Genomic DNA, 13923 nt, shown 5'->3' on the forward strand with positions numbered 1-13923 from the left:
CATATTCGTGAATTTTCTAGTTTTCCTTCTGTTGTTGTTTTCTATTTTCATTTCACTGTAGTCAGAGAAGATGCTTTGTATGATTTTAAAACTTATTGAGAGTTGTTTTGTTACCTAACAATTATGTAGTCTATCCAAGAGAATCTTCCATGTGTGCTTGAGAAAAATGTGTACTCTTCTGTCATTGGGTGGAGTGTTTCATATAAGTTGATTAGGTCTGGTTGGTTTATAAGGTTGTTTAAGTCCTTTATTTCCTTATTGATCTACTGTCTAGTTGTTCTTTCCCTTATAGAAAATGAAGTATCAGAGTTTCCAACTATATTTATTATAGAACTTTCTATTTCTGCCTTCATTTTCGTCAGTTTTTGCTTCATATATTTTGAGACTCTGCTGTTAAGTGTGTGTATGTTTGTAAATGTTATATCTTCTTCAGGGATTGACCCTTTTATCAATATACAATGTCTTCCTTGTCTCTTATGACTAATGTGTCTTACAGTCTAATTTGTATGATATTAATATAGTGACCTTAGCTCTCTTTTGGTTACTATTTGCAAGGAATATCATATATATATAATCATTTTTAATCCATTCTACCAATTTCAATTGGACCATTTAATCCACTTATACTTTAAGTAATTACTGATAAGGAAGAATTTACTTTTAGTATTGTACTGTTTGTTTTCTATATGGCTTACATCTTTTTTGTTTCTCAATTCTTCCATTACGGCCTGTCTTTCCTTAGACTTAAGGATAGTTTGGATCTCTGACCTCAGAGCTCTGATGGGCTCAAGATAAGTTATGATTTTGTGATTTTGTAGATAATCTATCTTTTTTTTATTGTTATTTTTTTTCTTATTGTTGATTTTCCTATTATCTCTCTTGTTCTTATTGTTTGGGAGTGATGTTCTTTCCAGTTTTTTCCAACCCAAGTGGAACTTTTAAAATCCAAGTCTTTCTCTTGAAAGAAAGTTTTAGTTATTAATTCAAAGAATTTATAGGACCCAGAGTGCTCCAGTACTTTCAGATCTCATTGCATTTCAATTCCTTTTCATTCACTCATAAATTATATGTTTCAGAACATCTTCCCACTTTCTGCTGCTGTTCTCATATTGGCTAGTCATATTTCCCAGTGAGTACTTATTGAAGATTTTGAGTTTGTTCTATCCTCAGGGCCATGATAAGCCTAATTTCCTTTCCTCTACTTTCTCCTTCACAGATGCTGATGCCACATGGGTCTTATTAGTGATTTGTCTCTATCTGTTTATATTTAGGGCTTATGGAGATAGGCAAGTGACCCAATTTTGCTGTAGGTGTCCATAAGTCTTTAGTTGGCTCTTTTAGCTATTCTGCTAATTTAATGGAAGGATTCAGGGAGAACTGAAAATTACACTTACTGTCCCTATTATTCCAGGATCTATAGTTACTTTTTATTACCTCTTAATTCCAGTAAAATGGCTACCATTTACTGACTGCCTACTCTACACCAGGCACTTTACATATGCTATTATTAATACTTTTTACCAACCTTGCAGCATATTAGTCCTATTTTGGAGATGAAGTGACTAAGCAGACTTATCTACCTAAGATCCCACAGCTAGGTGGTGGTGGAGGTTGAACTAGGTCTTTCAGAAATCGGGCCAATCGGGCCAGCCCCATGGCTTAGCAGTTAAGTGCATGCGCTCCGCTACTGGCGCCCGGGTTTGGACCTGGGTGCGCACTGACGCACCGCTTGTCTGGCCATGCTGAGGCCGCGTCCCACATACAGCAACTAGAAGGATGTGCAACTATGACATACAACTATCTACTGGGGCTTTGGGGGACAAAAAGGAGGAGGATTGGCAATAGATGTTAGCTCAGAGCCGGTCTTCCTCAGCAAAAAGAGGAGGATTAGCACGGATGTTAGCTCAGGGCTGATCTTCCTCACAAAAAAAAAAAAGAAAAGAAATAAATGACTGTGCTTTTTTGACTATATCGTATGACTGCTTCACCTAAGAATATCAGTGCAAGCTAAGGCAGTGCCAAAGAGTTCTGAGGTTAACTTCACAGCTATGACTTACTCATACAACCTTTCACTGACCTTCTAGGATTATAGTCACTCATTCAATCAACAAACATTTATTAATCTTATTTTATGTGCCAAGAACTTATATAATGACACAGATATAATGAGTATTATCAGTAAGAATCTCTGCCTTCATGTTACATAATCTAGGACATGTACTCTTAGAGTAACAGACCCTACTAAATAGCAATGAGATAATAAATATGCTGATTTCAAAGGCAAGAGAGGAGATCCTGGGCTGTAGTGATAGAGATCCCTCGAAGAGAGTAAAATTTAACTGACTTGAAGGGCATGAAGAAGTCCATTTATTGAACTTGGATGTTCAGTGAGGACTGGGAGTAGGGAAAGGTTAATAGTGTGATCCCTAAAGATACCATAGGGTGGAAATTAAGGAATAAGATTAATAAACACTAAGTAAACTTAGTGTTTATTAGACACAAAATTATTTGAAATATTAAAAAATCACATTTATAAATAGTCAAGATTTAATTAAATAAAAAGGAAAGTGCAAGCATTTTGGGTCAGAATGAATAATAGCACACTCATAGATGTGGGAATGCTGCGGTCAACTCCGGGGACAATGAAGTGAGTATCCCCAAAGAGAGCATACAGAAAGGGGTTGGAAGAGAAGAATGGGACTGGTATCATATGAACTTTGAGCTCTAGCTTGCTTACTAACTTCACGATCTTGGACAAGTGACTTAACCGCTCCCAGCCTCAGTTTTGTCATCTCTAACATAAGGATAATAATAACACTTCTTCATAGGGTTGAAGTAGGGATCAAATGAGATGAGGCACATAAAGAACCTGGCCCAGTGCTTGCCACATGTTAAATACTCAATACATATTTATGATGATGGTGCTAATGTTAGGGATAATGATGACAATGAGACTGATTTGGGGTCATCAATGTCCAGCTAAATACCAAGGTGTTGGAATTCTGTTCCGTAGTTTATGGGAACTGCTAAAGGGAATTGACTCTTTCTGAAGATGAATTTGGCTATATCATCAGAATGGATTAGCAGGTATAGATCAGAGAGGCAGGGAATAAGGCTAAAAGTTTTTATCTGGCAAAAGTTCAGACATGAAAAGTGCAGAGCATGGAGGAAAGACAATAATGTACATTTTTCTCTCCAATGAGGACACTCTTTGTTTTTTATCTGGTGTTTTGTTCTGATTAAGTATGTACATTGTTATCTCAAGGATATTTTCTCACTGACTCAGAATCAATATCAAATTATTCTTTTCTGTCAGTTTTGTAGTTCTTATCCTGTAAAGGATTCAACTCCAAGCACTAAAATTGAAATCAAATAAATAGAGATTTAGGACTGATTATCAGATGCTTAATGTTCTTCCTAAAACTAATGGTACCGGAGAGAAGTATAAAAAAGGGGTGTACTTTGCTTAAGCAAAAAATTTCCCAATCACTTCCTAGAGCAGTTTGCTTAGGGAATATAGTCTTGTTGAACTCCCCGGAAAGGAGGTGAAAAAGAGGTCACCAGTCTGATGGGACCAAGTAATGAGGCCAAACTGACACATGCTCTGGATATCCCCTTTCTAGAGCTGAGTAAGAGGAGATAACATATTCAGCTTAGAAAGAGTGATTCAAAAACTTCCTTTTGGCCACATAATTCAGCAACAAAAAGATGGAAGTTTTAACTTATTTTACCATCAGCAGGATGATTGCTTTGATATTTTCTCCAGTAACAAATATGAGTTTTCACTGAACCACAAGCAAATCTTCTCCTGGGTCACCTTTTGACCAAAAGCATATGTTTATGAGCTGAAAAACAGAAAAAAAAAAAAAGTCAGTCTGTGTATAGCTCATAGTGCTAGTCTGTGTGTAAGAAACTGAATGGAGGATAAATGGCTCACATCACTACTCTGCTGTCACATTGCCCTCAAAATGGGATTTGATCTGGCATTCTTGGGAGTTGGACTGGATTTGTGAGAGATCTTTCAAACCTCATCTCCTAGACTAATATAAACCTCCACTCTTGTTCCAGACCACGGTCAAAATCAAAGTCACAAAAGATACATTTTCTTGCTGGATCTGAGCCAGTTTTTATTTCACCCATTTTTCTAGTGCCAAACTAACCCTCATTTACTTAATCTAAAAATATTTATTGAGGGTTGAATCTGAGCCAGGGACCTGCTTGGATCTGGAGAAATAAAAGTTAGTTTGACCCAAGAGATGGATCCCAACTTTCTCAGGACCAGTGTGTAGCTCTTTTCTATACATTTGTCAGAGCTTGTTGGGTCTTCATTCATTTATGTTTCCAGTCTTCAGGCAGGCAGTTCCATACATTTTCCCCTCCTGCGACAGTAAGAACTTGCCTTATTTTCCTAATCATTTCATATCTAGTCTCAAAGAGAAGCCGCTATTGTTACTCTAAATTTCCCATTCTTAATTAACAACGTGATAAAAGTCCAAACACTTTCATAGCTACAAAAATGTGGGTCTGTAAGGACATCTTATTTCTTAGCACCAAATGGCATTTTAATCTGGAAATCATTTATATTAGAATGGTTGCCCTTTTAGCTATTGTTTCTACTGTCAGGAAAAAAAAACCCTAGAAACACTAGTTATTATTTCTCAGTAGAAAAGGAAGTTTGAGGTACTTCTGAATCATCAGTTCTAAAAAACTTCCCTGAGTTCATGCTATTTTATTATGTATAAAACTGTAACAGTCTTTTAAAAATTGACATTATTGTCAATACGTGGAATAACAATAAAACTTGGTGCAGTATTCTAACTAGGCAGGCAAAAGAACAGCCCACTCTGGGAAGGAGATGGCCTTGCTGCTGTGTCCAAGAGCTAGCAGCTGTGGTGCTGGGAAGGAAGTGTGCAGAGAGAAGTCTACACTTCAGCAGAGCTCAGCCTTGCAAAAGACAGGGTCCAACGTGAGACAAATGGGACCTGTTTGCACATTGCCCACCCTTGCTTCTCCCCGTTCTGTGGTAGATGACCTGCATCCTGGGTAATTCTGTTAGAAGACTGAAGCCTGGGACACAGCAAGCAGACACAGATGGGCAAAAAGGCCAGTGAATGAAGTATCATCCTCTAAAAGGGAGCTCTCGACTCTGCACAGCTTTGAGTTACAGCATCCAATGCTACTGCCCAAGAAATCCCCTCCTGCGGATTCCTGCTGTGGAAGCTTTGCTACAGAAACACCAGTTTACCACACTTTGTTCAATCAGGAAAGACCTATGGCTCCTCTCCCTTCTTTGCAGTCTTCCCCTACAGTGTAAGAAGCTAGACAGTGTTTATAATTTTTCTGGATGAGATTTGGTCTGAACTAAGGCGAAGAGGAGGACAGAGATGTGACAGAGAGTCATGTGGAGAAGGTAATGGGGTTTGTTCGTGTTTCCTCCTGGAGACGGGGAGTCTGCTGTCCTTTGGGAGACATCTTCTCCATCCATGATGACTCATAGCAAACATTCCTAGTGATAGATTCCCTGGTTCCAGAATCTAGAGCCTCTTCTCAGTTCTCCCCTCACCATTTCTTTGTCAAATAAAAAAATTTAAAACCTTCCATGACACAATCCACTAGGAGAAGAGCTCTTCCTTTTCTAACTAGAGGCTGTGCACGCTGGAAGTGGTCACCTCCCATCCAATCCACCAGTGAAGACTGTCCGTCCCAATTTTGAACTGTATCTGGAATCTGACCACTTCTCACCCTCACCAGTTTCTCTGCTAGGACCTAGACCAAGCCACTACCTTCTCTTGCCCAACCTCAGTCCAACAAATCCATCATCCACCCCGATGTGTAGTCTTTCTGATCACGTCTCTCTCCTACACAAAATCCTTCAATGGTTACACATTACCAAACAGTGTTACAAACTTGGTGTACTGATCATGTAGAATGCTTGTAAAGATACCTAGTATGAGGTCCAACCCCTGAAAATTCTGATTCAGTTTGGCAATTCTATTGTGGAAATTCTGAGGCCCGTACTTTGAGAAAACCATCCTAGATGATAAATTTCAAATTCCTTTCCATGGATATCTGTGATCTGGCTCCTCTTTATCTCCTAGGGATCACTTTTACTGTGCCCTCCTCCTCTACCCACCATCCTATCTTTCAGCTATGCTGAACTACCTTCAGTTCCAGGATCAGTCTTGTTATTTTAAAATTTATGTCTTTGCTCCATTAGCCTAGAATGCTACCTTTCTCCAACTTGTCTGCTCTGTGAACACCTATACATCTTTCACTATGTGAAAATACTTATGGTGTCCACCATGTTCCCCAGGTAGAACTGATAGCTCTCTATTTTCTGTTTTCATTTTATCTTTATGGACGTCTTTTATAGCTCTCTAATACCTGATTGCAAGTACGTGTTTTCTTAAGAGATTAGAAGTTCCTTGAATTCAGAGATCATGTCTTATTCTGCTTGTAGCCAGGTATCTGGTATCGTTTCTGGCACACAGAAAGTGCTCAAAAAATGTATGCTTTAAAGAATGAATGCAAAAGTGATAGATTTTAAGAAATTTGCGTATTCTTCCAAATCAGATTAAAACTGGGAGTCAATTTCCTCCAGTCAATAAGTAATGAAGAAAAACAAAGCCTTAGTTTCATAACACAGAAGGTCATGGGCATTCACTTCTCAGTAGCTTGGGGTACCTCAGTTCCTCCCAAACTTTAGTCTTGGAGAGATTGACAAATGCATATTTCTGGGCCAGTCCCTCAGAGAGTCCAGTTCTGAATGTCTAGGCTGTGGGCCCATGAGGCTACATTTTAAACAGTGCCTCAAGTGGTTCTCGTAGAGATGATTCCAAGACCCTAAAAGGTATGTTTCTCCACTAGAATAAAGCAACCAAAGCCTGATGCAAACCTTAAATTCTGCAACCCAACACCCTGGCACCTACTGGTATTAATACAATGTAAATATTCTTAGCTATGATTTGAACACATTTTTCCTCCCTTTCGACTGACAGGAGGTTATAAACACAGCTCAGAGTTGTCAAGCCCTGGTTGACAGGAAAGCTTTGCCGTTAAGAGGATATTGTTGATCATAGTGGGGGAAGTTGTAATGTTCTCGAGGAGTTAATTGCCTGAGTCAGTGCTCCATTCAAGCAGCCATCTAGTATGTGCCCTCTCTCAGGTGTTCAGGGCCTACAAGCTTCCATCTGTCCTCCAGGAGAAAGGAACTCCAGGAAGCCTGAGGCCAGGCCTGAGACACTGTGATTTCTTCAAAGGTTGGAACTTTGTCAGAATCTCTTCCCCATCCCGGCAACCCTTCCTCGTTGACCTTCTGGAGTGAAAAATCTCAAGTACACAGAACTGCCAGGCCGATTTCTCCTTTCCATTGCTAGTCGCTATAGAAAACTGCACAAGGGCTAGCTGCTCCTGACATTATCCCAGCCCTTATGCTCCCAGGCTTGACATAAAAACTAATCTTATCAAAACAGGCAGAATCAAAAAAAAAAAGGTACCCTTGACAGACCTTCTGGGAGAGACCCCCTGCAGGAAGTGAGATGAGGTGAGGTGAAGTGTCTATGGGTTCCCCAACCCTGGGGCAATGTCTAGTTTGCTTCCTACACACACTGAGACTTGCCTGGTTGAATAGTACAGAAATAAGAAGGCAGTGCTAGGGAGGGGGTGAAAGATTTATATTAATGAAGGAAGTCATGATGGTCTTTGGTCCTTCACATAAAAGTGGAGTAATCATTTAGGGGCACCTAATGTGTAGGAAACTGGGCACCACCAAAGACAAAAGAGACACTGTAGGGCTGGTTTTATAAACTGAAAGACATTTGCCAACATTACTTGGTATTCTTAGAACATGCTTTGCCCATCTTTACTCAGATTTAGCAAACAAAAAATATTTAACAACACAGTAGCTATTACATTTTATGTGCAGAGTACTGGATGGAACACATTACGTTTATTGTTGTAACTTTCACAGCAATCCAGAAATGGAGATACTATTATTCTTATTTTATAGTTGAGGAAATGGACATTCACGGAGGAATAGTTTGCTTAATCATTATACTACAGCTAAAACTATCAGATGCCTATCCAAGAGAAAATGTCACACTTGTTTGAGAACTAATAATATAAGTAGCATGATCACAAACATGTTTTAAAATAAAGAAAAGGACGTAGGAGGGGTCACAAAAGGTAAAATTCAGAAGAAGAAGAAGGTAACTGTGGTTAGAGTGGTCAGAGAATGCTTCATTGAACTGAGACTGGGAGAGTGGGCAGAGTTTGGTCTGACTGGCATTAGACTGGATGGGAAGATGGAGGCAAAGCAGAGGCAGGACTCTGGGCACACAGAATTGTTCAGTCTGGTAGACACAGTTTGTAATTATGCATCATGGAGAAGAAGTTTAGAGGCCTTCGTGGGTCTAGAAAAAAGAGAAACCTTGAGAGTTAGGTTACAGAAACTGTTTTTCCTTATAGACAAATGGAAAGCTTCAAGGTTTTTTTTGTGTGTGTGTATGTGTGCGCGTGTGAGGAAGATTGGCCCTGAGCTAACATCTGTCGCCAATCCTCCTCTTTTTGCCAAGGAAGATCGGCCCTGGGCTAACATCTGTGCCCATCTTCCTCCACTTTATATGGGATGCCACCACAGCATGGCTTGACAAGTGGTGCGTCGGTGCATGCCCAGGATCTGAACCCCGGGCCACTGCAGTGGAGTGCACACACTTAACCACTACGCCACTGGGCCTGCCCCACTTCAAGGTTTTTTGATTGAGTTTATTTTAGGCAATTGGGTACAGAATGAATTAAGTGAGGGAATCTATTTGGAAAGGCATTTCAGGGATTGAGAGACGAGAAAAGAATTATAACTGTATACATTTGTTTTATTCTGCAACTCTGAAAGCATGTGGTGGAAGGAGGTTCTTCACATGTGGTGGAAGGAGAGAACAGGATAAGAGAGAGAGAAGGGGCAACACTAACAAAGAAGTGCCTGGACTTGCTCTCAGGGTCAATAAAGACCTAGTTTTGAATCGTCCTTCTACGATTCACCTGGAGAGTAAGAATAGCCAACATCTATTGAACACTGATTGCACATCGCACACGGTGCTATCATTCACTCACTGCACAGACATGTTCTGAGTGGTTTCTACATGTCAAGCATCAATTTAGGCACTAGATATATGGCTGAACAGGACAGAAAATGGCCTGTTCTGTCTCTAATTCTATGAGATGGATACCATTATTGTCACCATTTTACAGATGAAATGATCAAAGTTTTGAGAGGTTACATAACTATCCAAGGTCACATAAATGGTAAATGGCAGATCCATGCCTCTCTAGATTCTAAATCTATGAACAAACCAGCAGGCTATTAGAGCAGGGTGCAGATAATTAACCTTTCCTGAGCTACAGTACTCTCTTCTGTAAAATGGGGACATAGAACTTTTTCGTAGCACATGGCAGTTTTGTTTGTTGATTTATTCATTCATTCATTATTGGAGGCTAATTAGACTAGAGAATCTCAAAGTGATTCCCAACCCTCTTTTAAATGAGGTTGGCATGACTCCAGGGATATTAGAGAGCAACGGGGCTCTGCTCACACTAAGGATGACTTCAGTCCTTGTGTTTTGACAAGGCCACATTTGGCAGAAGCACAAACAAAGTAGGTATATTCTTTCTCTTCAACCCAAGTTCTGAAGTCTTCTTGATTTTCCCAGGAGTCAAGGGAAAAGAATTATCACTGTACACATTTGTTTTATTCTGCAACTCTGAAAGCAGTGTCATGGACACAAGGAAGTTGTTATTATAATTATGGGTTTATAAGCTTTGGTAAGAAGCTACTTTTCTTAGACTAGACTCTAAGAAGAAAACAGGCGAGAGGCTTCATGACTTGGTTAAGTGTTGAAGTAGGCATTCTGTGTGGGTAATACCACTTTCTTAGTCAGATTATATTCATAAGAAGGCAGCCTGAGGAGGGGCCAGGAAATGGCGCACAATCCCTGCAAATGAGACTTGCCGCTGGGCAACCTTTGTAAGACAGGAAATGCATTAAGGAAAGGAGGCAAAATTAATTGTGTTACCTTGTAGAAAATACCACCCACAATACCTTTCCACCAGAACAGGTACAGAGAGAGCTGTTAAGAGCTGTGAAGCTAGTTCCCTTTATTTTCAAAAGCAAATGAAGAAAGAGATCTTGGATATGAAAGGGACTTTCATTTGAGCAATGAGTACATCACCCAGCAAGATGGATGGAAGATGTCTGTCCCAAGTAAAGTCAAGCATAGAGCACAATGAATTGGAGATTAGAAATCATTCTATGTAATTTTTAATTATTTAATTCACATTGATTAAGCATTTTGTACGTTCCTGACTAGGCGCTAGGGATTCAAGGACAGATTCACATATGGCAAAGTAGTTGAGTGTGATCCTTGTTTATTGTTACCAACAGAGGAGTGGCTTTGGCTTCTTATTTAACAACTCTGAACTTTACTTTCTCATTTATAAAATGTGGACAGCAATGACACTTACTTCATAGGGTTATTATGAGGATTAAATTAGTGGCTGGCAGACAGTAAGTGTTCAGTAAATGTTACCTGCTATTAGCCATCACCGTTAGATGCTGGGATAGAGTGATGAGCAGTACTGACGTGCTTGCTGCGCTCTAGGGGCTTAAAGTCTATCACACTTACTAATTTTCCAAAGAGGCTATGGTAGAGGAATGTTATAGGGTATGGTTATCAGCCAAGGGTACAGTGGTCAATTTAAGTTAGGAGAGCCTGAAAATCTTTCATCAAATAGGTAGATTGGGCAATGACAGATCGGGGCAAGAAAGTGTACTTCATGTAGGCAGATCAGTGTGCTAAAAGGTGAGATGCAGCATCCAGGACTGTCAAGACATATACTGGGATGTAGGAGTACAAAGACTGAAGGGGAAGCTGGAGGCCAAATCATGGAGGATTCTGGTGCCATTTGTTCCTTCAATAAATGCTCTTAAGTGTCTACCATGTGCCAGGGACTGTGTGAAGTACTGTAAGAGAACAAAGAAGGAAAGGACTTCACTTCAAAAGCCATTTACAAAAAACCCTTGCCCAGGGCAGTGGGCCATAAATACGATGACAAGAGGAACAAACTGTACAGTTGCCCTGTTGCTGCCTCAGACTGTGACCCAGAGCAATTCAATTTATCTTTTTGGGGCTCAGCTTCATCATCTGTGGACTGGGGATATTAATTCTTCACCGCCTACCTCACCTGAAAACAGGAATGAGAGCTGAGAATATCAGAGGAGGCAACCATGGGAAGGCACCATGGGAATTGTAAGGAACCACTGACATATAAAAGACTGTGAGAAAATGATGATGATGATGGCAAAGACCACGATGTGACGATAAAAAAACTAGAGAAGATGATGATAAATAAGATGAAAAAAGTAAGGATCATCATGACGATTCATCACGATTCATTCAATCTTTGAACAAATATACATTGAGAGCTGACTATATGTCAGACACTGTTCTAGCATTATGGATACAGTAATAAACAAAACAAAGTGCCTCTCTTATCTTTTTTATTTGGAGGAAAACTATAAATAGATGAATAGTCATATAGTTATTAGAGTTTTAGGTAGCAAGAAAAAAAAATCCCTGTGGAGGATTTCAAATCAGGGAGGCAGATTCCAGTGGGCCCCCCTTCATTTTAACTTTCTGATCCAATCTTTGTCATTTTATGTGGTGCAGAGTGGCAGACGTGGTCTTGTGGCATTTGTGTAAGCTCTGAGCTGGGTGTATGGAGGACAAAATGTGGAAGAAAAGATCTTATGGATGCGATTTCGCTAAGCTCATTCTGAGCCCAGATGACCAGTCTGAGCAAACAAAGACCCTGGTTGTTTCTTTCCTATAAAACATGTTTCTGAGGTTTGTCTTCCCTGCCTCCAAGAGTGATTTCTGTGTAAGGTTTAGGAGTCTGGCACATACTACAGGTTGGTAACATCAATTTTCCCCATAAGAAATAATAACATCGTCATAATTGTCTTTGGTTTTAGGCTTATGTTATTGTCCTGAGGGAAATGAAGTTGAAGGTGGGTGGAGAAAGTCTATTAAAACCCTGGGTTCTTTCTGCACAAACAAAGAGCATACAATAACTTCACTCACCCCAGTTTTGGCAGCCAGGGTCTGAATTGGCTTGGGCAAACCCTGAAGTAAACACCTGAACATCACAGGAGCAGAGAACAGTGAAGCAGAGGGACTGCAGGGAAGCCCAGATACAATTAGCACATTCTGTAACATTTTAAAATTTGATGCAAGTCAAAGAAAAGGCTCCATTGGGCTCTGGAAGGTCACCAAAAGCAGGGGCCATGTTTTATTCACATTTATATTCCTTGTCTTTTAGTACTGCATCTGGTAACATAAATCAGGAAGCATTTAGTTGTTTGAATGTGGGACAGAATAAAAGAGAGAATGAGTAAGTGAGCAGGAGAATAAATTAGCAGAAATGGGAGTGGAGCAGAAGTGGAAGGAACAGACAAATGTGGAATCCGATCCAGGCTTCATCTTCCCCAGCTGGAAGATTCTAGGCACGGTCTTGACCTTGAGCTTCATTTCCCTCATCTGGGAAATGAGGATAATTATCATATCTACCTGAGAGAGCTATTGTGAGGATTATGAAATGACATACAGCATATAAAGTTCCTAAGCAGTGCCTGGAATGTAGATGTGCTCAAAAAATGGTCAGTGTTAATAATCATATTAGTTATCATGCTCCTGATCATTGTCAGAATGGCAGTATTTTTCAGCACCAGAGGAAGAATGCATAATGTAGACATATTTCAGTAAAATGTCTAATCACATCATCACTTAGCCAGGGCTTCCATCCCTTTAAATTGTGTATCAGTCTCACCATCCCTAAATATAAAGCAGTACACATATATTTATTGATCACTTATGTGTTTAAAGTGTTAGGTGCTATAGGGGACACAAAAAATGATAAAATGCGGGCTCTATCCTCAAGATGCTTTTACTACTTAGAAAGATAGAGAGATAGATACAAACAGACAAGCAAAACTACGAAAGGACCAGTCCCGTGGCCTAGTAGTTAAGTTCAGAGTGCTCCGCTTAGGTGGCCTGGGTTTGGTTCCCAGCCGCAGACCTACACCACTCGTCGGCAGTCATGCGTGGGGTCACCCCCATACAAAATAGAGGAAGATTGGCAGGGATGTTAGCTCAGGGCGAATCTTCCTCAAACAAAAAGAGGAAGACTGGCAACCGATATTAGCTCAGGGCGAATCTCCCTCAGAAAAAAAAAAAAACCTATGACACAAAGCAATGCAAACTACATATTATAGGGGATCAGAGAAAGCAAGAAGTACTCAGAGGTAGAATAATTGGAGATACTAGAGATAGTACAGCTCAATTCCACCTTCCTAAGAAGCAGATGTTCTTAAACTGGATGATGGGTAAACAAAGAAAATGAAACTTAATAATAAACATTTCAGTTAAAAAACTTGGAAATTCTAAAATATCATTCTGAATAAATTTTAGATCATAGAAGAAATGAGCATTGCAGTCATAGACTTTCAGAGAACAGCTGTTACCGGATACATACCCAGGTTCTTTACCTGCCACACAAGAGGGGCCAAATAAAAACTGGAACACCAGGCTTATGGCAAGGAAAGAGTTTTGATTTCAGGTGACATCATCCGGGAGACAAGAGTTCTCAAATTTGTCCTGTCTCCCCGAAAGATGGGAGGCAAAGGGTTTTAAAGGTTGTGAGGAATGTGGCTGCTGGTAGGGAGGGGGAGCCTGTGGCCTTGCTGGTCAGCGCTTTCCCATCAGCCTGCGTTTGGCCTTGTGAGGCCGAGGCAGGGAGGAGGAGGGCGAGATAAGGGAATCACAGGTGAGTGTCCTTCAACTGTCTCTGTCTCTTTGGTGGATGGTGGATTCT

At 40.2% G+C, this 13923-nt stretch overlaps 1 long non-coding RNA gene across 1 annotated transcript in view; it reads right to left on the reverse strand.

Moving 5' to 3' along the window:
- Positions 1-2545: 2545 nt before the first annotated feature.
- Positions 2546-13923, reverse strand: part of LOC147916897 (uncharacterized) — a 176958-nt gene continuing 165580 nt past the window's right edge. The window contains exon 4 of the long non-coding RNA XR_015552517.1: positions 2546-3845. This is a non-coding gene — a long non-coding RNA (uncharacterized LOC147916897). The remainder of the gene's footprint in view (positions 3846-13923) is intronic.

Source organism: Ceratotherium simum, chromosome 6 (genome assembly GCF_057802395.1).
Source record: "Ceratotherium simum simum isolate JZ-2026a chromosome 6, ASM5780239v1, whole genome shotgun sequence".
NCBI classification, from domain to species: domain Eukaryota; kingdom Metazoa; phylum Chordata; class Mammalia; order Perissodactyla; family Rhinocerotidae; genus Ceratotherium; species Ceratotherium simum.